This window comes from Pleurodeles waltl, chromosome 2_1 (genome assembly GCF_031143425.1).
Source record: "Pleurodeles waltl isolate 20211129_DDA chromosome 2_1, aPleWal1.hap1.20221129, whole genome shotgun sequence".
NCBI lineage: Eukaryota > Metazoa > Chordata > Amphibia > Caudata > Salamandridae > Pleurodeles > Pleurodeles waltl.
The window spans coordinates 380,023,988-380,048,050 of record NC_090438.1 but is presented as its reverse complement, the minus strand read 5'-3'; the positions used below and the strand labels follow the sequence as shown (position 1 = coordinate 380,048,050).

Here is a 24,063-nt window from a genome sequence, read left to right as displayed (position 1 = left end):
GTGTTATTGTTTTTGAATTACAGTGAACTGAATACTTTAAATATGCAAGGATGACTAAAAAACAAAAATATAAAGACTACAAAATAAACCCTTTGTCAATGTAAATGTAGGTTGTAGGTGTATGTTCACATGTGGTCAGGCAAAATACAGTCATTCACAATGCAAGAGAGGCCATGGTTGGAGTTGGCAGACCCATTTCCTTGTGTAATGTGGTGGCTGGAAGCAAAATGTGAATGGCAGTTGAACAGACCAGTGAATGACTAAGAATGAACAAAAGCCCATATATGTATGTGTAAATGGTGTATTATTTTAGGAATGTTTTTTATGATGTCAGGCTAGAGCGACATGTGACGGAAGCTGTCTCTAGGCCAGACTTAAAACAATTAGTGCATGTCATGAATTTCTCAGAGTCCTTCCTTGTCTCTGCCTCAAAGTGTAAGGCAAAGGTGGGAGTTTCTTGCTGTTGCCACTAAGAATGGTTGTCTGCTTTTTAGATTATCATGCTGCTGTTTCTATCATACTGGTGTTGTTCTTTTCCACCTGTTTGGAAATTGCTTATGCTGGCAAGCAAGACCAGAAAAAAAATATCTAAAGAAACGTTCAGCATTCCAACACTTGTCAATATAAAAACGGTACTTTGCTTGTGTGGATGGATATATAGCCCGTAACAATAAAGTTCCAGGAATGCAACAAGAAAACATCAAGATTTTTCCATTGCATTTCAGTCGTTCTATGTGAGAATCTGCCTGCTCTATTTGGGCCTGGAGTTGGCCAACACCTAGGGAAACCTACCAACCCCAGATTCTGTGTGAGTCCAGGGTTGTGCGGCATGCATGGATCACACTAATTTTGCTTACCCAGAATGGCCTGCATACCTCAAACTTTATCTCAAGTCAGAGAATTTTCTCACCTTTCTGGAAGAGAAAGTTCCAGAATAAGCAGGGATTAACAAGTTATACCAACCAGCATTCCCACACCTCTCCCATTGAAATTATACTCTACCTTTGTCACGGAAACCGGTCAGAACGTGGACCACGTGAAGTCAATGTAGTATCAATATGGTCTTCATATGGTTACAGTTTTGGTTCCAGTGGTATGGCATGTGTGAAGTTCACCCACATGCACAGTGATTCTATAGTATTGGGGTACCTTTCATCGATTCGCATGCTTGAATCATTCCCCGTCGTCGAAGTGGGAGGCCCATGGTATCATAGTAAGCAGCATATATCAGTATATTAGGCTGTTAAGGGAATACAAAATTCAGCTTAATAGTCTAGCTGTGCCCCTTTTAAAAAAGGATCAAAGTTGAACAATGACCGGTCAGGCTTCAGCACCCTTAGAACACTCCCAACAGAGGCATCTTCCCTCAGATTTTCACTGCATGTTGCGTGTGAGGGAAGTCTCCCTGAGATCTGCTCAGTTTTTCCAGAATTGGTGATTTTCAAACATCTATTTCTCTGTTCCAGTATGTCAGAACTGGTGAAGAAAGGACTCTTCAGACCTTGTGCCACCTCTGGTAAGAAAAGGCTCAATTTCGAAGATCCACACAAAGAATGTATATATTGTCTTCATCCATCCCATGAGATGTGAGGCTGCAAGATTTACAGAGCTTTTTCTACAAAAACCCTCAAAGACAGTGAAGGTATACTTTACAAAAACTTAAAACCAAAGCTATTGTAGTTTCTGAGGAAGAAAGTAGGGAGTGTTCCATCTCCTCACAGACTACAAGAAAGAGGGAAAGGTCTCACCATGAGTCACTCAGTTCCCGAACACCTTATATAACTAAACGCTGTAGAGCTCCTTCTACTTTTACTTTCTGTAGTGATGACATATGCCTGCCTTAGGCAAATCAGGACGCTGCGTCTGATGGAGTGTACACTTTTGATAATAGGTACCCTTGTGTCTGCTGTGCTTTCTGCTGTCCTCTTTCCTACTACCAACCTGTTGCCCCTGGAGAGCAGAAAGTCTGTGTGAGCTCTAGAGGTGGGTGAACTGCCCCTCGCTTTGTTCATATTTTAAATCAATTTTTATTAGTTATTTGAAGTATAAACAGTAGTTGGCGATACAATCGGTCCCCTCACTTCATTCATGGTGCCTAGTGGGTTTTCTGCCCCTCCTGTGGTAGGCAGATGGGGGGGGTAACTTAAACTGAATTCAATTGCTTGATTTTTCAACCACCCTAAGGACCAGGACAGCAAAAGAGCCATGGAGATGTACATCCACCTGAGGCTCTTTCCCTCTGACCCTTCCTGTTATACCTTGCGAACAGTCCCTTCAAAGCGCCTTCCTACAGTCCTCACGCACCCTCAATGTGAGGAATGAAGCCTTAACGTCATGGTAATGCTCTTGACATTGGATGAGTTCAGTGTCCTTGTGAGGCCCTCAACATCTAGGTGAGGTTTTCAACATCACCCCATGCTCTGTCTCAGGAAGAGGTCGGTAAAGTCATTGTTCACCATGAAGCAATCTATCAATGAGTGGCATTCATGCTGCATAGTAGCCGTCTGTTCCATTTTTAGCCATCGCGTCCAGCACTGTGGATCACTCCCGCATGCTTACTGTTGGCTTCAGTGCTTCTTCAGTCATTTATTAGGCAGCCCAGACAACTTTCAAAAATACCTTTAAGCTGGCAGTTTTTTGTTTGTTCCTATTTGTTTTTCAAAGGAAGTTTTTATCATGAGTATCTTGTCTTGTTTGCTCTTTCCCCCCAGGTATGTTGTGATTCTATTCGATGAATAACCTAGTGGAGGGGCTATTAGAGCTTCAGAGGTCTCACGACTAGAGACTTGATGGTGGCTGATGTATCCACATCAAACAATCTTTGGAAGTAGAAATCAAATGTGATGTATATTTATTATGATAGAGGACTAGATCATCTGCCTGTATTTTCCTTCGAGGCATCCCTCAATAAACTGAACAAGCAGCTTATTTCAAAGGATGCCTTACAGCCATGTCTCTTAAGTGCCAGGATCCCTAAAACACGTTCTTTGGGTTTTTGAGGTTGAATTTTTACCCTAACCTTGTAACGTTTAGCAGCTAAGGATCAGTATGCCCTGAAAGTTCATTCACATAAAAGATTGTGTATGGAGTTGCAGCCAGGTTGTTTGGAAAATAATTGGCTTTTATATTTTTTAATACACAGCTTCATATGTTGTTTGAGGATGCAGCTTGTCTGGTTAGCTGGAGCTCACAACATCAAATATCCACGTTTTTAATTAAGCGCATGGGATAGGTCTAATCCCTCGCTATTACCAAAAAGAGCAAAAAGCTCTTTCTCAAAACACGGAGTAGTCCAAACATATAAAATAAGAAAATGGTATGCCATATAATTAAATGTTACATGGTCTTTCGACTAAGATAAAGGCACATCTCTTTTGTGTTAATGGATAATTGCAATTGTTTTCACTTAGGTTTATTCTACTCCTTTGCTAGCAGTCTTATCTAATTGCGACATTGTATTTGTCTTTCTTCTCTGTTGGCCAATTCTCAGTTATTTGAAATCGTTTTTAAATAATAACAGAGGATTTAATACATAAACGCTATGCTGGTCATGATTTTTCGGAGTGGCTTATCCATTCCTTATCCTTAATTCCATCTCAATTGTAAGTTTGGTCTTCAACACACAATTCATTTTAAAATTGCTATCTTTGTTTTCAAGCATTTGAATTCTTACCAAGACACTTCCCATTTGTCTACATGAAAGTCTAAGCTGCAGTGGTGAGCACTGCAGTATTTGTTATATCGCCTTTGCCTCTGGCTTGTCCATGTTTTGTGAAGATTTCTATGACCAATTATAGGAATCGGCTTACTATTAAAAAAATGCATTGGGCCCACTGACATGTTATAAATGTCTGCATGGGCAATTATTTTCATTCTCATTAATTTCCTGCAACATTTTTCAAGAAGGCAGCTGAAGGGTTAGCTGGCCAATGCATTCTGAAAGCCTATTTTTGTTTGCAATTTCAGAGCATCTAGAAGTGCTCTGGGTCCTGTTTTTTATTTAATTTTACTATTCATGAACTCGAATATGCGGGTAATCAACTTTCATTTACTAGATTGCTAGTTCATGTTCACGTCTGTTGAATCTAAGGACATTACCATTTAAGTTAGCTTGTTAGTTTACCAGTTAAATATGACAGTTTTTTTCCAAGAGCACCTTCCCTAATTTGTGTACAGCAATACCATTAAAAAATATAAAATATGGATAGCTGTGCATTACTACTTGTATCTAAGGCCCACTCAGTACACCTGAAGAAGTGTCCCACGTTGCTGGAGCTGCAGACAGGGGACTTCTGATGGATACAACTACCTGTGGATTCCTCACCTATTGAATACTCCCATTGCGCCAGCATTTGACAGAAATCTTCTTCCTAGCTTCTGCACGTCGACGAGGACGTCGCAATTGCCCACGCGACGCCGTCTGACGTAATACAGGCAATAAGAGGTCCTCGCCGACGTGCCGACGTCAGTTCCCTTTTTTCTGTGCCATTCGATCAACGGTTATTCTTCGAGGGAGCTACTGTTACTACTCAACGTAGTTAGTTTTTTTGCTGTTTTTGCTTTGAGACATTACAATGTCGCAAAGAAAGTCAGGATTCAGGCCCTGCAACGAGTGCAGTGGCAAAATGTCAGTTACGGACCCACATTCTGACTGTTTGTGGTGTCTTAGTTCCGACCACGACGTTGACAAGTGTGACTCTTGTCAACGTATGAATCCAAAGGCCTTGAAAGAACATGAGGCCAAGCTTTTTTTGGCGAAGTCAAAGAAAAAGGAGAAATGACATCACCGCAAGTCGTCTTCACCGAAGTCGCATCGGCGTCATCGAGACTCCCGGCGTCGTCGAGAATCTCGACGCCGGTCGAGTAGGGAGAGGTCGCGATCGAGGTCACCTTCGACACGACGTCTGAAGACTTGGGAAGTTAGTCCCACCGTCTCTCCCCAACCGCAGACGCCGTTGGCATCTCCGACTTCCCCGACTTCGCCAACGTCGCCTGTTAATCCTCCTTCGGTGTTCGAGGTTCCAGGGCGTCAAGAGTTTTCTCCGACTTTGCAGACTTCGGGACCGGCGTCGATGTCGCCTCCAACCCAGGCACCTCAGTACCCGGCTTTCCCGGCCCCTGGAACCGATAGTTCTGCATTCTTGAATGCAATGTTCTCCATCTTTCAACAGATGGCTCCAGGTGGTGGACCGGCTGATCCTTCAGGCCCTTTGGCCTTCAATATGGGTGCTCCGGCTCCGCTATGACTGGTACCCTTTATGCCCTTTCTTCCCTTGGGAAATTTGGGCTCGGCGCCGGTGTCGTGCCTGTGGCGCCAGCGTCTCAGGCAGCGACGCCGAGTAGACCTGCACCGGCCCCGGAACAGTCTTCTGCCCGTACTACTCCTCGTTCGGCGCCGAAGAAATCCATAGCGCAGTTAGATCCGGCATCTGATGGACCCGAGGAGCGGCGTCATGCTTCGACATCTGCTGACGCCATGTCGACGCCGAGGATAGAGGAGAGACTGCATTCGAGGAGGCTTGCTCTTCGCCTCCTTGAAGAACAAGAATATCGGAGGCAGACATTGGAGGAAGGGGAGATTGAGGACTCTCGTGAAGATCTCCATGGCTTGGACATGGCTAGTGGTCTGGACACCTCTTCAGAATGGGACTTGTCGTCACCTGGGGAGTACACGGAGGAGGCGGCAACATTTCATTCGGTCATCAGAAAGGCGGCTGACTTTTTGGACCTCCCTTTGCCGGTGTCTGAGCCTAAGCCAAACATCTTAACAGAAGTGTTGCACCCTGCTTCAACAACTGCAGAGCCACTTCTGCCTTTTAATGAGGCTCTTTTGGATCTCATCATGGAAATCTGGAAGAAGCCGGTGTCATCTTCGGCGGTGAATAGATCTGTGGCTCGAAGATATCGAGTTGCACCTGCTGACCCAGGCTTCCTCTCCAGGCACCCAACTCCTAAAAGCCTAGTGGTTCAGGCTTCTTGCTCAGCCCGGTCTGCTCCAGGATCCTTTCCAGCTGTGCCCTCAGATAGAGACTCTAAGAAAATGGACATATCGTCGAAGAAGGCTTTCTCGTCATGTAGCATGGCTTTGAAATCCACCAATGCTACATGTATTTTAGGGAGATACATTTACGCCCTGATGGACGAGATAAAGTCAACTCATACTGAGGTGCCCCAAGAATTAATGAGCCTGGTTTCTGATGCTCAAGCAGCGGCAACCCAAGTTATTCAATCTGGGTTAGATACGACTAACTCTGTTGCCAGGGCTATGGGTACTGCTGTGGCTACAAGGAGGCAAGCCTGGCTTCGTAGCTCTGGATTTTCTTCGGATGTACAATCGACCCTCTTGGACCTTCCTTTCAATGGCGATAAGCTTTTCGGCTCCAAGGCTGATTCAGTTCTAGAGAGGTTCAAGGAGAGTAGGGCCACTGCCAAGTCTTTAGGCTTGCAAGCCTCTTCTTCTGCTTCCTCCAGATTTTTTAGGAGGTTTCGAGGATTTGGTCGTGGTTCCTCCTCCTCCTCCTTTCGAGGGAAATTCCAGCATCAACCCACCTCTGCTCTCTCCTATAGATCTTACAGAGGGAGGGGTAGGGTCCGGACCAGAGGAGCCACCCTGCAGCACTCTGCCTCTTCCTCTGGAGGGGTGCAGCATGGGAAGCAGCCTTAGACTTCCGCCAATTCCTTCTCACTCCACTCCTGCAGGGGGGAGGCTATTGAACTTTCTCCACAAGTGGGAGGTCATAACATCAGACTCCTGGGTCACCAGCATTGTGAGGAAAGGCTATGCCCTACCCTTTCTGGAGTTTCCGCCCCCCATCCCGCCCAGCCCTTCCTACTGTACAGAAGATCATCTCCTAGTGCTACAACAGGATGTTCAAGTCCTCCTTTCAAAGGGTGCAGTGGAGTTGGTTCCAGAGCAGGAAAAGGGTCAGGGTTGTTACTCAAGATACTTCCTGATCCCCAAGAAGGATGGTTGGTTGAGGCCAATCCTGGACCTGAGGATCTTGAATTGGTTCCTCAAACAGGAAAAGTTCAAGATGCTGACCCTAGCTCAGGTGCTTTTGGCGCTGAACGATGGAGATTGGATGGTGTCTGTCGACTTGCAGGATGCTTACTTTCATATCCCGATACTCAAGTCGCACAGGAAGTATCTCCGGTTTGTGGTGGGGTCGCAGCACTATCCGTTTGCGGTCCTCCCGTTTGGTCTTACTTCAGCACCTCTAGTCTTCACAAAGGTGATGTCGGTGGTTGCGGCAGAGCTCAGAAGGAAGGGGATAGCAGTATTTCCTTATCTGGACGACTGGTTGATCAAAGCCAAGTCTCCGGAGCTCTTGTTGCATCACCTTCAGTCGACTACTCAGTTGTTGTTCGACCTGGGTTTTTCAGTGAATGTGCCCACATCTCACCTAGAGCCCTCTCAGCGCCTCCTGTTCATAGGGGCAGTTCTGGATACAACATTGAATCGAGCCTTTCCTCCGCCTCAGCGGATTCAGGACATCCAGGCGTCGGTTCCAATGTTTCGAAGTGGAGCGGTCATTCCAGTCCTCAAGGTCCTGCGTCTGCTCGGTCTGTTTGCTTCTTGCATACTGGTATAGTGGTATATAAACAAGCAGGGAGGAGTGGTGTCGTACCTTCTCTGCAGAGAAGCTCTACGGCTTTGGTCCTGGGCAAATGACCATCAGATTTGCTTGGTAGCAAATCATCTGGCCGGCGTCTTGAACGTTCGTGCGGACAGTCTCAGTCGCCATTTCTCGGCCGATCACGAGTGGCGTCTCCATCCAGATCAGGTCCGTCTAATCTTCCAGATGTGGGGGTTTCCTCGGATAGATCTGTTTGCCACTCGGGAGAACTCGCACTGCCTGTTATTCTGCAGCCTCCAGTATCCGGGACAAGGAGCATTGGGGACGCGTTTCAGATGACCTGGTGCGACCAGTTGCTTTACGCGTTTCCCCCCATACCCTTGATTCCTCGAGTTTTGAGGAAAATACGCCAAGATCGGGCCCAAATCATCTTAATAGCTCCGGATTGGCCAAGGAGGGTATGGTACACGGACCTTCTCCAACTCTCACTGTGCCCTCCGCTCCGTCTCCCTCTCAGGGCAGACCTCCTCTCGCAGTCGCAGGGGCAGGTTTTACACCCCCACCTCCAGAGCCTGCACCTTCATGCCTGGAGATTGAACGGGGCAACCTGAGTTCCTTTTCTCTCCCGCCTGATGTAGTGGATGTTATCTTATCGGCCAGGCGACACTCCACTAAATCTGTCTATGCTGATAGGTGGGCTAAATTTGTGATTTGGTGTGGAGAGAGGCAAATTGATCCCTTACGTGCTCACTTATCAGATATCTTGTCTTTTGCATTGTCTCTGGTACAGAGGGGTTGTGCAGTGGCTGCAGTTAAGGGGTATTTGTCTGCCCTGTCAGCCTTTCTATGTCTTCCGGACCAGCCTTCTCTATTCAAATCCCCTATAGTACTTAGATTTTTAAAAGGTCTTATTAACAAATTTCCTCCCACTCCTTTCATAATGCCTCAGTGGGATCTAAACCTGGTTCTGACTTTTCTTATGGGTTCCCCGTTTGAGCCTATGCATTCTTGCCCCTTAAGGTTATTGGTCCTAAAGACTGTTTTCCTTGTTGCAATTACTTCCGCAAGAAGAGTGAGTGAGCTGCAGGCTCTATCTGTTAAACCCCACTATACATCTTTTTAAGGGGACAAGGTGGTGTTGAGGACCAAGGCTGCTTTCCTACCGAAGGTTGTTTCACCCTTTCATATGGCCCAAACGATGACTCTTTCCTTGTTTTATCCTCCGCCTCATCCTTCAAAAGAAGAAGAGAGACTTCATCGCTTAGACCCGAGGAGAGCGCTAAGCTTTTATGTGGACAGAACAAGGGATTTCAGGCTGGAGGATTAGCTCTTCATCGGGTACGTGGGAAAGAGGAGAGGAAAGGCAGTCCACAAGAGAACACTCTCCAGGTGGGTCATTCTTTGCATTAAAATGTGTTACTCTTTAGCAAAGAAAGAACCCCCTGATGGTATAAGAGCTCATTCCACCAGAGCTAAGTCTGCCTCTTCGGCCTTGGCTAGGGGTGTTCCTGTGGTCGACATCTGCAAGGTAGCAACTTGGTCATCCCTCCACACTTTTGTGAAGCATTACTGCTTGGACTCTGAGGTTAGGAGGGATGGCCATTTTGCACAGTCAGTGCTGCAGGATTTCTTGGTTTGACCATTCAGGCACCCACCACCGAGTGCGGTACTGCTTTGGGACTCTATTCAATAGGTGAGGAATCCACAGGTAGTTGTATCCATCAGAAGAACGAGTTACTTACCTTCAGTAACTACTTTTCTGGTGGATACATTAGCTACCTGTGGATTCCTCACGGTCCCACCCGCCTCCCCGTTGCCTGTCTGGTCTAACCAAGTTATTCTTGGGTGTGCTCCTCTTGGTATTTGAGGGCTTGTACATATACTGTATATGTTTATTTATGTATTTATGTATATATTTATTTATTTAAAAAAAAAAAAATCTTGAGTTTTTGAATTGATGGTTTTATCTTGAATATCATTAAATATTGTTATTGATTATTTGTCTCAATGGCCTATTAGTCTCAGGCACGTAAAAAATGTTGGTACTGACGTCGACAAGGACCTCTTATTGCCTGTATGACGTCAGATGGCGTTGCGTGGGCAATTGTGACGTCCTCGTCGACGTGCACAAGCTAGGAAGAAGATTTCCATCAAATGCTGGCGCAATGGGAGTATTCAATAGGCGAGGAATCCACAGGTAGCTAATGTATCCACCAGAAAAGTAATTACCAAAGGTAAGTAACTCGTTCTTTGGGTTGCTGGAAGAGTTGCTGCGGGTCGGGGCTACACGGAGCGTGAAGCTCCCTTGGAGGAGGAACAAACAAACTTTGGTAGCTGCAGGAGTCTCGATGGATAGGTGTACTGTCCTGCAAGGAGAGGCAAGGGCCACAGTATCCACCCCAACCACTGGTAGTGGAATTAAAGGGGTCTTTGGAGTGCCACCTGACTTGCCACTGGCTTGATAAGTGACACAGGAGCACCAAAACTCCTTCGTATCTTCAGATATGTGAAACCAGTGAAAGTGATGGACAAGCCTGTTCCAAGTAATGCTTTGCCCCAAGTGGTCTGCAAGAGGAATGCCCCATTCAAGAGTTAACCGAAACTTCCTAAACTTTAGAGGGATTACCATTCTCCTGGTGGTACCAGCTTTAGGGTCCCTTGCTTCTGAGTAAAGGGGCCGTTATCCCAGTACACCTTATGGGTGCCACTGACATCTCCTATCTCTTGTGCTGCAGCTTGCTGCCTTAAGCTCCCCAGTGTGGGACAGGTTTTTTTTTCTCCATAATAAGTTCCTCCCTGGTGGGACCCCTGCACCCAAGAGCTTAGCTGTGTCAGCTTTGAGCTCCACTGGTGTAGGTTCCACCCAAGGAGTAGATTATTCTCCCTCAGGACTTGAATCTTCACTGGTGGCTGAAGCAGGGGCTACCGTTTTACCCTTTCTGCTCTTTTGTTTAGGAGCCTCCTGGACCATTGTTCCAGGCTCCAGGGTTCCCTGTTCCCTTTGTTTCTCTTCCAGGGGATCCTCATCAATAGCCATAAACATTGAATATTCCCGCCCTTGTGCGGGGACCCCGGAGCATATATATATAAAATACATACATATTATCATGTGTAAAACAGCAATGCAGGCTATAATCATAAATAGGCTAAAATGCTTTATTTCTATGCGTTTTTTTGTTGTTGTTTTTTTTCATATTATAAAATCACAATAGATCATAAATATCTACCTAAGCCCCAAAAACTGGACTTAGGGAAGTAAACAGCAGTAAATAGCAGAGAAAAATAGAAAAAACCACATTGAAAAACAATGAAGCATTCTTAGCCAATAGGCTGCATGCAGGTTAACACAGGAGAACCATAAAAACTTTGGCACCGTGCCTTTAAGACCCTGAGCACCTCCAGTATCCCACCATGCCTCAGGGGTGAAGGGAAGGTGACAGTTGGTTCACAGTTAGGTCAGTTCTTTTTTCCGGCTTCTTCTGAGAGGATCCTGGAGCATTGAGCTCTCAGTTTTTCTGAGTTTTTCTTCAGAAAAATCCCTAAAAATAGTGTTTTTCTTGTTTACTCGACAGATAACATCTTTTGTCTGAGTTTGGCAGTCTTTTCTGACAGAAAATGCCATCTCTTTTTGTAAAATGTCCTTCTTGTGGGAAGAAGAAAGCCCAGTCAGACCCACACTCTCTGTGTATTGTCTGCCTGCCACAGAGTCACTGTCCTGACACCTGCAAGTATTGTAAGAAGATGTCAAGGAGGACTCTCAAAGACAGAGAGAAAATCAGGCTGCATGGGCTTCAGGAGAGGAAAAAGTCAACATCCTCTTCACTTCCCAGGCCTTCAACAGAAGGAATGGCCAGATCGACGTCGACAGGTAGGATTGTGCCTGTTTGTTCTCCATCGACGTCATCGTTGCCACCGTCTCACCGGCATAGATCGCCGTCGACGGTGACCAGACCGACGTCGAGGGACAAAGCGTCGAAGCATGGACAGCACAGGGGTACATCTCCGTCGACGGCAGGCCGCCGTTCGGCGTCGAGCCATCTCCGGCGCTCCCCGTTCGCCGTCGAGAACGTCTCGCCCCTTGGCGTCGAAGGACAAGACGTCAAAATCGCCACGACGGCATGAACATCCGCCGTCGACCACTCGCCACTCAACGTCGAGACACACGACGGCGAGTAGGTCCAGATCCCGCGATCGACGCTCGGCGTCGAGACATTCAACGTCAAGGCTTTCGACATCAAGACCTTCGACGTCGAGAACAGCCGAGCCATCGCATCTTTCGACGTCGAGGAAGCAATCGACGTCGACACAACCTTCAGCTGTGTCACAGGCAGTAGAGCCAGCGGATAAAGCTCCCTCACCGGTGGTCTCTATACGGAGTGCATCATCCCATTCCAGAGCGGGCTCATCGGGGCATGTTTCTCCCATCACTCTATCACCTAGATGGTTAGAGAGCCTGAATAGACCGGCAGCATCCCCGGATTCCCAATACTCTAGGATGTATTCTCCTACTGCCTCATTACCTAGAACGCCATCGCCTACAGCTAGAGCAGGACGGGCTCGTTCTGCTCCTCGTCAGCCGACCACAAGACCTGCACACTCTGCTACAGCTTCTCGTAGCAGGTCTCGTTCCCGAAGGAGAACCAGGTCGCGAACACCACACAGAAGATCACACTCTTGGTCTTCTTCAGGATCGTCTGTTGGGCGCTACTCCCCCACACTGACAGATTCTCCACCTGCTAGGATCTCACCGGTGGATGATATCACCACTTTTAATGAGGTTCTTTTAAGGGGAGCGCAGAAACTAAATATTGAGGTACCGGAACCGGCCACCTCATCCTCAGTTATCTTTGAGACTCTACAACACAGATCAGTCTCGAGAAAACTGCTGCCACTAGTACCGGGTTTGCTGCAACCTACTATGGACACCTTTCTGACTCCAGCCACTCTCAAGTCTGCCCCGGCTAGGATTCAAAAGAAGTACAAAGCTCCGGAGCAAGATCCTTTATTCCTGTGGAAGGATCCGCCACCGGACTCTGTTATCTTAGCCGCAGCCAGAAAAACACACTCTGTGGCATCATCTTCCACAGTCCCCCCGGATAAGGAGAGCAGACACCTAGACTCCCTGGGGAGAAAGATGTGCGGTACGGCGGCATCTGCTATGAAGGTCTCCAGCGCCTCAGCACTTCTGGGCAGATATGACCGCTCTCTGTGGGACTCACTCCACAGATTTACAGAGAAGTTGCCCAGGGAAGATAGACAGGACTTCCAGGAAATCTTGCAGGAAGGGGGCCTAGTATCTAACCAGATCATCAGCGCGGCGGCGGACGGGGCGGATTTGGCTGCGCATGGGTATGCGCACGGAATCTGCGCTAGGAGGTCTTCCTGGCTACGGCTCACTGGTCTGAAACAGGAAGCACAACAACGTATTTTAAACCTCCCATTCAGCGGGAATTCGTTGTTCGGTACCCACGCGGATGAAGAGATGGCCCGAATGAAAACAGAGGTGGACACTATGAGGGCAGTGGGCCTGGAACGTAAGAAAGACTTCAGGCGGAGGTACAGGCCGTACGACAGACGCCCATTCCAGCAGAGGGTTCAAACCCCTCACTGGTCTCGGAGGCCACAGCAACGACAGGGGCGTCCCCTGTTTCAGGCGCGTAGACCCACAAGAGACCGAGGGGCAAGTAGACCTCAACAGTCTACAGCAAAGACACCAACAAAGCAATGAAGCATTGCTTCCCTCAGCACTGTGCACCACTCCGGTGGGGGGAAGTATTACGCATCATCTTCACGAGTGGCACTCCATCACAAAAGACAAATGGGTGCTCAATATTGTCGAACATGGCTATTCTCTCCTTTTCAAAAAACCTCCTCCACACTTGCCACCAGCAAGATGTTTTCCTTCTCATCTCAGCCTGCTACGCAAGGAAGTTCTTGCACTCCTACAAAAGAAAGCTGTAGAAAAGGTTCCACCGGCACAAAGAGGAAAAGGGGTGTACTCCCGTTACTTTCTGGTGGCGAAAAAGGGTCAACAGGGCATCTTCAGGCCAATTCTGGACTTACGGCTCCTGAACAAGTACATAAGAAAACAGAAGTTCAGGATGCTAGCCCTTCACCAGATTGTTCCGCAACTGCATCAGGGAGACTGGATGTGCTCCATCGACCTACAGGATGCATATTTTCACATCCCAATAGCATCCAAACATCGGAAATTCTTACGTTTCCAAATAGCGTCACAGCACTACCAATTCAGAGTCCTACCATTCGGCCTGAAGTCTGCACCCCGAGTCTTTTCAAAATGTGTAGCAGTGGTAGCGGCACATCTTCGAAGACAAAAAATATTCGTCTACCCCTACCTGGACGACTGGTTATTGAAGGCTTCCTCTCCGGATCAGGCGAGAAAACATCGAGACATTGTACTAAGAACTTTCGAGTCTCTAGGTCTTCAAATCAACCACAACAAGTCAACCTTGATTCCAACACAAAACCTCCACTACCTGGGAGCTATACTAAACACAGAGCTCCAAAGAGTGTATCCTTCGGAGGAACGACTTTTATCGATCCACAGGAAGTGTCAACAACTATTAAAAGCCGATGCACCTACTGCTCGTCAGGTGACATCGCTTCTGGGCTCCATGGCTTCATGCATCTTCATTGTCCCGAACGCCAGGCTACACATGAGGCCCCTTCAGGAGGCATTAGAGAACAACTGGAGCCAAAAGACTGGTCGCTGGGACGACAGAGTACGACTACCAGTAGCGGCTTTTCAATCACTACAATGGTGGATGCACAGACCTCACCTGTCGATAGGTTCTCCGTTTCACCAGACAATTCCAGCCGACACTCTGGTAACGGATGCGTCTCTTCAGGGTTGGGGTGCTCATCTGGGTTCCTTCCAAGCTCAGGGTCTGTGGTCCGACAAGGAAAAGAACTATCACATAAATCTACTGGAGCTCAGAGCGGTCCATCTGGCTCTCAAATCTTTCTCTCCATTGGTTCAGGGGAAATCTCTCCTAATTCAGACAGACAATACAACCACAATGTATTATCTGAACAAACAGGGGGGAACAAGATCACTACCTCTATCTCGAGAGTCCCAAACGATATGGCATTGGCTCCTGGCCAGGGGAATGTCTATCACAGCGGTACACCTGCCAGGTCAGCAAAACGTAGAGGCAGATTTCCTGAGCAGACATCTAGAAGACGCGCACGACTGGGTCCTACACGACGAAGTCGCCGAGGACATCTTCGGTCAATGGGGTCGACCCCAGTTGGATCTCTTTGCAGACGAAGCAAACAAGAAATGCCCAGACTTCGCATCCAGATTCTGCCGTCCGGGATCTCAAGGGAATGCCCTGTTGATCAACTGGTCAGGGATATTTCTCTACGCCTTTCCACCGATTCCCCTCATACCGGCAGTAATCAACAAACTTTACAACTCCAGAACCAGAATGATTCTGATAGCGCCACAATGGCCCCGCCAATTCTGGTACACGGATCTACTCAACTTATCGGAAAAACCTCACAGGAGGTTGCCGTGCAGACCGGATCTCCTGAGCAGAATGGAAGGCAGAATCCTACATCCCAACCTTCCCTCTCTGAGCTTGACAGCATGGCTCCTGAATTCCTGCAGTATGGGCACCTAGGGCTCTCACAGGAGTGCATGAACATCTTGAAAGAGTCAAAACGACCTTCCACGCGGCGTTCTTACGCTTTTAAGTGGAAGAGATTTTACATCTGGTGCTCTCAACAAGGTATAAACCCCATACGAGCTCAGAAGGATGTCATACTGTCCTATTTGCTTCATCTGGCAAAGTCTGGTCTGCAGGTATCATCTATTAAGGTACATTTGTCGGCAATTACAGCTTATCGTAAGTCGCCTTCTCAGGAATCCTTCTTTACGATACCTGTAGTCAAGGATTTCTTAGAAGGCTTGAAAAAGGTTTTTCCTCCCATTCGGAGACCTTCTCCTCCATGGGAACTGAATGTAGTCCTGTCAAAACTTATGGGCCCTCCCTTTGAACCTATCCACAAGGCCTCTTTACAGCACCTTACGTGGAAGACAGCTTTTTTGGTGGCCATTACTTCAGCGAGGAGGGTCAGCGAAATTCAGGCTCTGTCTTGCAGAGAACCGTACACGGTTTTTCACGATAATAGAGTGGTTCTGCGAACTCACCCATCTTTCCTTCCGAAGGTGGTGTCAGAATTCCATATCAATCAGACTATATCTTTACCGACTTTCTTTCCCAATCCGGAGACTCCGGCTGAGAAAGCATTGCATTCTTTAGACTTAAAAAGAGTGCTGAAATTCTATTTGGACAAAACAAAACCGATTAGACATTCTAACCATTTGTTTCTGAATTATGGTCATTTAAGAACAGGAGAGGCAGCGTCTAAACGAACGATATCAAGATGGATTGTGTCTTGTATTGTTAACACTTACCAGCTGGCTAATAAACAATTACTGGCTAGGCCAAAAGCGCATTCCACAAGGGGAAAAGCGGCTACTGCTGCCCTCCTTAACAATGTACCAATTTCCGAGATTTGTAAGGCTGCTACATGGAAGTCTGTGCATACCTTTACTAAGCATTACTGTTTAGACTCGGATGCAAGAGCGGATGCCCAGGTGGGGCAGGCCTCTCTTAGAAATCTATTTGCATGAATATGTATTCTTTCCTGCACTTCTTTCAGACAGTCCGCAGAGTCTAGGGATGGGCTTGCTAATCTATTCAATGTTTATGGCTATTGATGAGGATCCCCTGGAAGAGAAGGATAAGTTACTTACCTGTAAATCCTAGTTCTCTTCCAGGGGTATCCTCATCAAAGTCATAAACAACCCACCCTCCTCCCCGGACTCAAGTCTCCTAGAAGTGCAGGACAGATTATCTTTCTGATCAGTTACACAGATTGTCACCGTAAAAAAGTACTGACCTAACTGTGAACCAACTGTCACCTTCCCTTCACCCCTGAGGCATGGTGGGATACTGGAGGTGCTCAGGGTCTTAAAGGCACGGTGCCAAAGTTTTTATGGTTCTCCTGTGTTAACCTGCATGCAGCCTATTGGCTAAGAATGCTTCATTGTTTTTCAATGTGGTTTTTTCTATTTTTCTCTGCTATTTACTGCTGTTTACTTCCCTAAGTCCAGTTTTTGGGGCTTAGGTAGATATTTATGATCTATTGTGATTTTATAATATGAAAAAAAAAAAAAAAAAAAAAAAACTTGCATAGAAATAAAGCATTTTAGCCTATTTATGATTATAGCCTGCATTGCTGTTTTACACATGATAATATGTATGTATTTTATATATATATGCTCCGGGGTCCCCGCACAAGGGCGGGAATATTCAATGTTTATGACTTTGATGAGGATACCCCTGGAAGAGAACTAGGATTTACAGGTAAGTAACTTATCCTTCTTGGCCTGTGGTCTGCTGAGGGCAAAGATATGCCCAGGAATGGCCAGAAGTTCTGCATGGGCCTCCAATTCCACTTCAGCCCAAGCTGAAATCTCCATGTCATTACCTAGCAGACATTTTACAGGTAGATTAAAGAACACTACAACCTTTTTAGTACCAGTATACTCCCCCCACCCCTCCTAAAGTCAATAACTCTCATGGGATTGTACAAAGTATTATTGTGAGCATCAGTCACTTTGTACGTGTGACCAAGTAGGTGTTGCTCAGGAGACACCAGTTTTTCAGTCACCATAGTGACCCAGGCACCTGTGTCCCTGTGGGTCTCAGCCTCAACACCGTTGATTAAGAGGTGCTGCTTGTACTTATCTATGTTAAGGGGACAGGCAGCTAGGGTGACAAAGGCAGTTTCCCCCCATCAGAGACCACTACAGCCTCAGGGGTCTCTCTGATTAGCCAAGATCCCACTGTAGTCCCCAAGGTGAGCCCAGCTACACTTTTGGTAGGACTGCCATTACTATTGTTACCACCACTACTGCTATTGCTGGGGGCACTAGAAGTAGAAGTGGTATTAGTAGTGGTGGGGGAGCTTGGTGCCTTTCTTAGGACAGGAACTGTCCCCTGCCCTATGGCCTTTGTTTTTAGAAATGCAGAACCAAGGTTTCTTAAAATTTGAGGAAGAGGAAGATGATTTATTCCCACCCACAGAGGAGTTTTGTGGGCCTGATGAAGACTCTTTAGTTTTATATTTTTCCCCATCCTTATCCTGGTACTTACCTGCTTCCTTCTTTTTGTGGTCACCCCCGTGTGAGTTTTTCTTCTCACCTTGATGCGGACCCATTTGTCTACCGTCTTTCCCTATTCTTGGGGAAAAGTCAAATCAGAGACCACCAGGTATTGATGCAACTGATGAGATATACAGTTATTCAAAATGTGCACTTTTGGAATCAAATTATATAAGCCCTGGTAGTCACTCACTTTGCTTCCATGCAACTAGCCTGCCGAAGCTTTAACTGAGTAGTCCACAAAATCTACTCAATTTTGGGAGGACTCCTTATTGGTTTTCGTGAACTTGATCCTGTATTGTTCATTGGTCAAACCAAAACCATCTAACAGTGCATTTGTTAGTGCTGTATAATTCTCTGCATCTTCCTCTCTGACAGTGAGGAGTTTGTCTCTGCCTTTATCAGAGAAGGAGAGCCACATGATTGCTGCCCACTGCCTTTGGGGGACCTTCTAAACTTTACCGGCCCTCTCCAAAGCAGTGAACCTCTTGTAAATATCATCTCCCACCTTGTAAGGTGGGACTGTCTTGCTCAGGTTTTTAAAATCATAAGAGTCCTCCCTGATTTTGCTGTCCCTAAAGCTAAGATTGCTGCCATCATGGGGTGCTAACCCCAAACCCTGTCTCTCTTTTTCCACTGCCAAGTCCTCCCTATTTAGGGCTGCAGCCTCAGCTTTACCTCCTCCATCCTCAGTTTCCTAGGCTCCCTATCTAAGGAATCTTTCCCTGAAGTGGAGCAGCGGATCCCCACAGATTCTGAGGAGACATTAGTATTGACAGAGGAAGACCTATTCCTCCTCCTGGGAACTCTCTGTACCAGCCCCCTAGGAGTAAAAGTGGGCCTACTGACGTGACCACCCCTTCTCACTACCTGCAGTGCTCCTAATAGGGCTGTGCTGTTTCCCAGGTTCTTCCTGACCCTCCCTAAGTGTAGTCTAAATCTCTAAATCTATTTTGTCTAGGACTGGAGGTTCAGTTTCTACTCCATCCTCCTGGCTGCCTGCATTGTCCTCATCAGCCTGGAGTAGTAACCCTAGAAACAGACGCTTATTGGGATTTCTCCATGTCTTCAGTTTTCTAGAGGAACACATCTCCCTCAGCTCTTGGAAAGTAAGACCCTCATAGAGAGAGTCTGGGGCCTGAGAGTTGTGCTCTACTGACGACATTCTTGCAAGAGTGATGTAGGTGTTCCTAACTAACAACTAGGCTCCCTAGGAAGGTTTGGAGCAAGGGCTAAGCTAGACCTCTAGCGTACCCAAACTTAAGAGACTAGAAATCCTGACAACTAAGTGTAGTGTGTACCTGGAGAAGTGTGGCTCAATGGTTAGAGCAGCAGACCCTGAAGCAGAGATCTGCCTCAAGACCAGGGTTCAAGTCCCGCTTCGGCAGGTCTTGGGCTCAATTCCCCTTGACCAGATAATTCTCGCCTCGGTGCCTAATCTAACTCATGGGTCCCACTCTGCAACTCTGGGCAATAGCTTGCTTAATCTCCACAACGGCCCCAACAGCGCTTGGATGCCTGGCTTCACCCTCAGGAGTTGGCACCTCACAGGGAAAAGCCAGGAGGGGTTCCATAGCGGTATGAGTACAGCGCCTTGAGACCCTAACGGGTGAGTAGTGCGCTATACAAGTGCTAATTTACATTTACATTTACATTACATTTACATTTACATTACCTAACAGATAGTACTAGTCTTTCCCATGGAAGTGAGTGGTGACACAATGGATAAGTGTCTTATCCCATCGCTGCCACCAATATAGGAAGCTGACCTGGTGTGTGGTGAGCACCTATGGTGTTATAACATTATACCAGCTCCAGGTATCCCCTATTAATGAAGTGTAGGCAGTGTCTAGGAAGCCAGGGCTCTCTAGAGGTAGCTGTGAATGAGCAGCACAGACTTATCTAGGAGACATGCAAAGCTTATGCAATACCACTACAGTCAAACAGCATTACACACACGAAAGAACCACACAGTGTTACAAAAATAAAGGTACTTCATTATAGTAACACAAATACTAAGATGCTGTATAGGCAGTACCCCAACAGAAGGTAAGTAAACACACTGTTATGTACACATTAGCAATCCGTAAATCGCATAGAAAGCAATAGGCATTGGTAAAAGCAATATCAAATAGTGAGGGCTCTAGGGGAGGACCAAACCTCATGCTACAAAATGGCAAGTGAAAGGCGGTCCCCCACCCAAGGAAGTGGAATCAGTAGAGGGGAGCTGGAGGAACTAGGAACTCCAAGAGGTGAGTACCAGAGTGACCCCCAGCGACCAGGAGAGCAGAGGTAAGTACCTGGTTTTCCCCCAAACCAAAAGGAGGACTTTGGAAAAGGACTGCAAGACCCAGGCAAGACTGGAAGAACCCAAAGGTGGATCCTGACAGAAGAGGACCTGCAAGGGAATGGGACCAAGTCCAGTTCGTGGTGGAGTGTCCGGTTGTGGCAAGAGCCCACCCTTCTGTGGATGCATGACCAGGTCGACGGAAATCGAAGAAAGTCAGCAGTGTAGCACAGGAGCAGAAGAGGAGCTCCAGAAGTGATACAAGTGATGTCCCACATCGGCGGTCATGATGCAGTCGGTCAGTGGTGCTGGACAACTACCGACAGGCTTTGGCAAATGCAAGAGTCAGACAAGAAGGTTTTGCAAGGCTGAAGAGGACCAGCAAGGTCCAGGGGTCTCGACCCAAGGAGGGGAGTCCAGGGTGACCCTCAGCAGCTGGAGAGTCACAAGAAGAGGAGGCAGCCCCCACAGGCGACCCACGGGCAACAGACACAGGACTCGCAGTGAGGCCCACTAAGCGCACCTGAAGAAGTGTCCCACATAGCTGGAGCAGTAGGCAGGAGACTGTGTGTTGCAGGAAGAGTTCCTGAGGGCTGGGGCTACACGGAGCATAAAGATCACTTGGAGGAGGAACAAACAAGCGTTGGTAACTGCAAGAGTCACGGTGCACATGGGTACTGTGCTGCAAGGAGATGCAAGGGCTTACCGTCTCCCAGGATGGACAGCTGGTAGAGAGGACCATGGAGACCACTCCATACCACCACCTGTGATGCAAGATCCACACAGCTCCAGAGGAGAGAAGATCCACTCCGCTGGTTGTCATTGCAGTTGGTGCCTGTGGATGAAGGGGAGTGACTACTTCACTCCAAGGGAGATTCCTTCTTACTTCTTATGCAGGCTGAAGACTCGTTGCCCTCAGAAAATGCAGAGCCGGGGAAATGTTGCAGTTGCTTGAAGGAGCTGGAGTAACAAAGTTGCAGAGCAGAGTTGTTGCTGAAGTTGGAGATTTTCGGTTCCTCGAGGGTCCACTTGCAGTCCCATTCACCTGAAGATGAAGTAAATGATGCAGAAGAGTCCTGCTGGAATCTTGCATGTCGAATCTGAAGACCCACCCAAGAGGGAGTCCCTAAATAGTCCAGGAAGAGGGATTGGTAACCTAGCAGGGAGACCACCCATCAGGATGGGGCTGTGACGTCACCTACCTAACCTGACCATTCAAATGCTCCCAGGGGCCTTTGCCCACCTTGGATTCAAGATGGCAGAATCAAGAGGCCACCTGGAGGAGCTCTGGGCACCACCCCTAAGGTAGTGATAGATAGGGGAGTGGTCACTCCCCTTTCCATTGTCCAGTTTTGTGCCAGTGAAGGTGCCGGGTCCCTGGACTGGTGCAAACCAGTTTATGCAAGCAGGGCACCAAATATGCCCTTCAAAGCATACCGATGGCTTGGGGAGGATACCTCTCCCAAGCCATGTAACACCTATTTCCAAGCGAGAGGGTGTTACCTCCCTCTCCCACAGGACATCCTTTGTTCTGCCGTCCTCTGCCTGAACTCTTCAAGCACAGGAGGGCAGAAACCTGTCTGCAGGGTGGCAGCAGCGCGGGCTGCCTGGAAAACACCAGAAGACCAGTAGGAGCAATGCTGGTAGTCTTCTAAGGAGCCCCAAGAGTTAATGGAATCATACAACCAATACTGGCAACAGTATTGGGGTATGATCCCGACATGTTCGATACCAAACATGCCCAGGTTTGGAGTTGCCATTCTGTAGCTGGACCACAGGTAGGTGACCTGTGTCCAGTACACGGGTAAAATGGCGTATCCGCACTTGCAAAGTCCAGTATAATAAGGAGGGCCTACCATAGGGGTGACTTAGTCACCTGGTGCAGTGACCTGTAGTGAAAGGTTGCATGCACTTTTTCACGCAGGTTACAATGGCAGGCCTGCAGACACATTTTGCATGGTGCTCCCATTGGTGGCACAATACATGCTGCATCCTATGGGGAACCCCTGGTGCCCCGTTGCCCCAGGGACTTACATGGGGACACCAGTATGCCAATTGTGGGGTGTGCAAAAATCCTAAGCAACCAAATTTAGAGGAAGAGAACACAATCACTGGGGTCTTGGTTAGCAAGATACCAGTGAAACCAGTCAAAACACACTGACATCATGCAAAAAGTGGGGGTAACCATGCCAAAAAGACAGAACTTTACTAAAGTGTCACTAACACAACCATCTAGAAGACCTGTTTCCGTCAAGTTCACTGTCCTGAAAAAAAGTAGTTGTCAGAAATTTAGTTCATTTTTTCACCCTTTGTCATAAGTCTTCTCACTTTTCCATTAAGGGAGAAAGCATACAATGTGAGATATAATATTAAAACATCTAATCATTCCCAAGCTACACCTAAAAAAAAAAAAAAACAATAGTGTTTATAGCATGTGTGACTGTATATCAACATGCTCTGCAGAATCCAATAGGTTGCCTCCTAAGACGTTTAGGGACAGGACCACTAGTCTTCCACCACCTGTCCTTGCCCCAGGCTTCCTTCACCACTACCTTCTCGACCCCACATATGCCCATCTCCTCAGTCACCACCCTTCATCTCACATACAGGTCACAGAGAATCGGATGAGAGCAACCCATGACCACAGAGAACTATGTTTGAGTCTTTCAAACCCAGGGAGACAATACCTGGTAGTATTATCAGATCGAGCCACAAGATGACCCATACCTAGGCCCTATCCAATCAAGGCTCTCACTGCCAATGACACCACTGCTGCGCACCATGCAGCCATACAAAGGACAGCTTAGCACTACAATATAGAACCCCACGTGGTGCAAGATGAGAATGACTTCCTGGTAGAGAGACTATTCAGGACCGAAAGGTACTTTCTGTTCCCTAGACCATGCTCCAGACCTCGGCATAAAACTACAGACTTACTTAAAGACTAGAGTTTTCACCTCTAGGGTTGGAAAGAAATACAAAGCAGCCCCAGGCAACCTTGTGTGCTTCAGGGTCCAGGTCTTGCCCCTGACTTACTGGTCCATGCAGCTAGAAAAGAAACTTCAGCCCAGGTGACAAAGGCTGCTCCTTCCCCAGATAAACAAAATACTAGGATTGATGTGGCTTACACATGTGTGGCTGTGGGGGTTGCAGCACAATGGAGAATTTCCAGTTCGGGTCAGACTACTCTCCTTTTATGACTGCCATCTCGTGGAGGAGAGGAATGAGGCAGTCAAACATTTACCAGAAGCCAATTGCAAGAAGGGCCAAGAACTGGTAGCACAAGGTAAAATAATATCTGTTAAGGACTTTTAGCTGCAGATTCCTCACCTTAGAATATTACCCATGCTCAGACTGGATCTGGAAACTTTTCAAGCAGGACTTATGTGTACCGATTGGTGTCATCGTTCAGGTTGAGGTAGGCGCCATCGCGACAGAAGTGACATACGCAGTGCCTACATCGGTGTGCACTGACATCAGTACTTTTCTTTCCGTGCCAGTCAATGCAGATCCAGAGAAACCTACCTCACATTAGTTTTTGATGGCCCTTTTTTGACATTTTGTTGATTCTTTTGCGAGACTCCCTTTGACAGAATTCCCATCTGGGTTGTCTTTGGTGTTTGGAGCAGGAATGCAACTCTAAGATCCATGAGGACTGCCACACAATGAACCCCAAGCCATTGAGGGAGCGCTCCTTGAAGCTGATAGTCTTCTCATACCTGTTGCCTCCACGATGCTTCATGTCCTGGTTGCAAGGAATGTCCCAGGTCCGTGGGCACTCGTCATCATTCTCAAGGTCGTCAAGTAAGTGCCACAAGCATAGAGGCTGAAGCGCTCTATGACTTCACCATGGGAGTCCAAACCTTCGGACGAAGCATGGGCTACAATGTCACTCTAGGCCAGCTCGAAAGTGGAGCCTGCTTCAGGGTCCACTCCACACCTCCCTGTATTTTTTGGGAGCTGGAATAACCCATGCCCAACTCTGTGAAATTTGAGGCCAT

General features: G+C 47.4%; 1 protein-coding gene across 7 annotated transcripts in view; it reads left to right on the top strand.

The window, feature by feature from the left end:
• Positions 1-24,063, top strand: part of BCORL1 (BCL6 corepressor like 1) — an 860,657-nt gene that overhangs the window by 346,368 nt on the left and 490,226 nt on the right. The window lies entirely within an intron of this gene.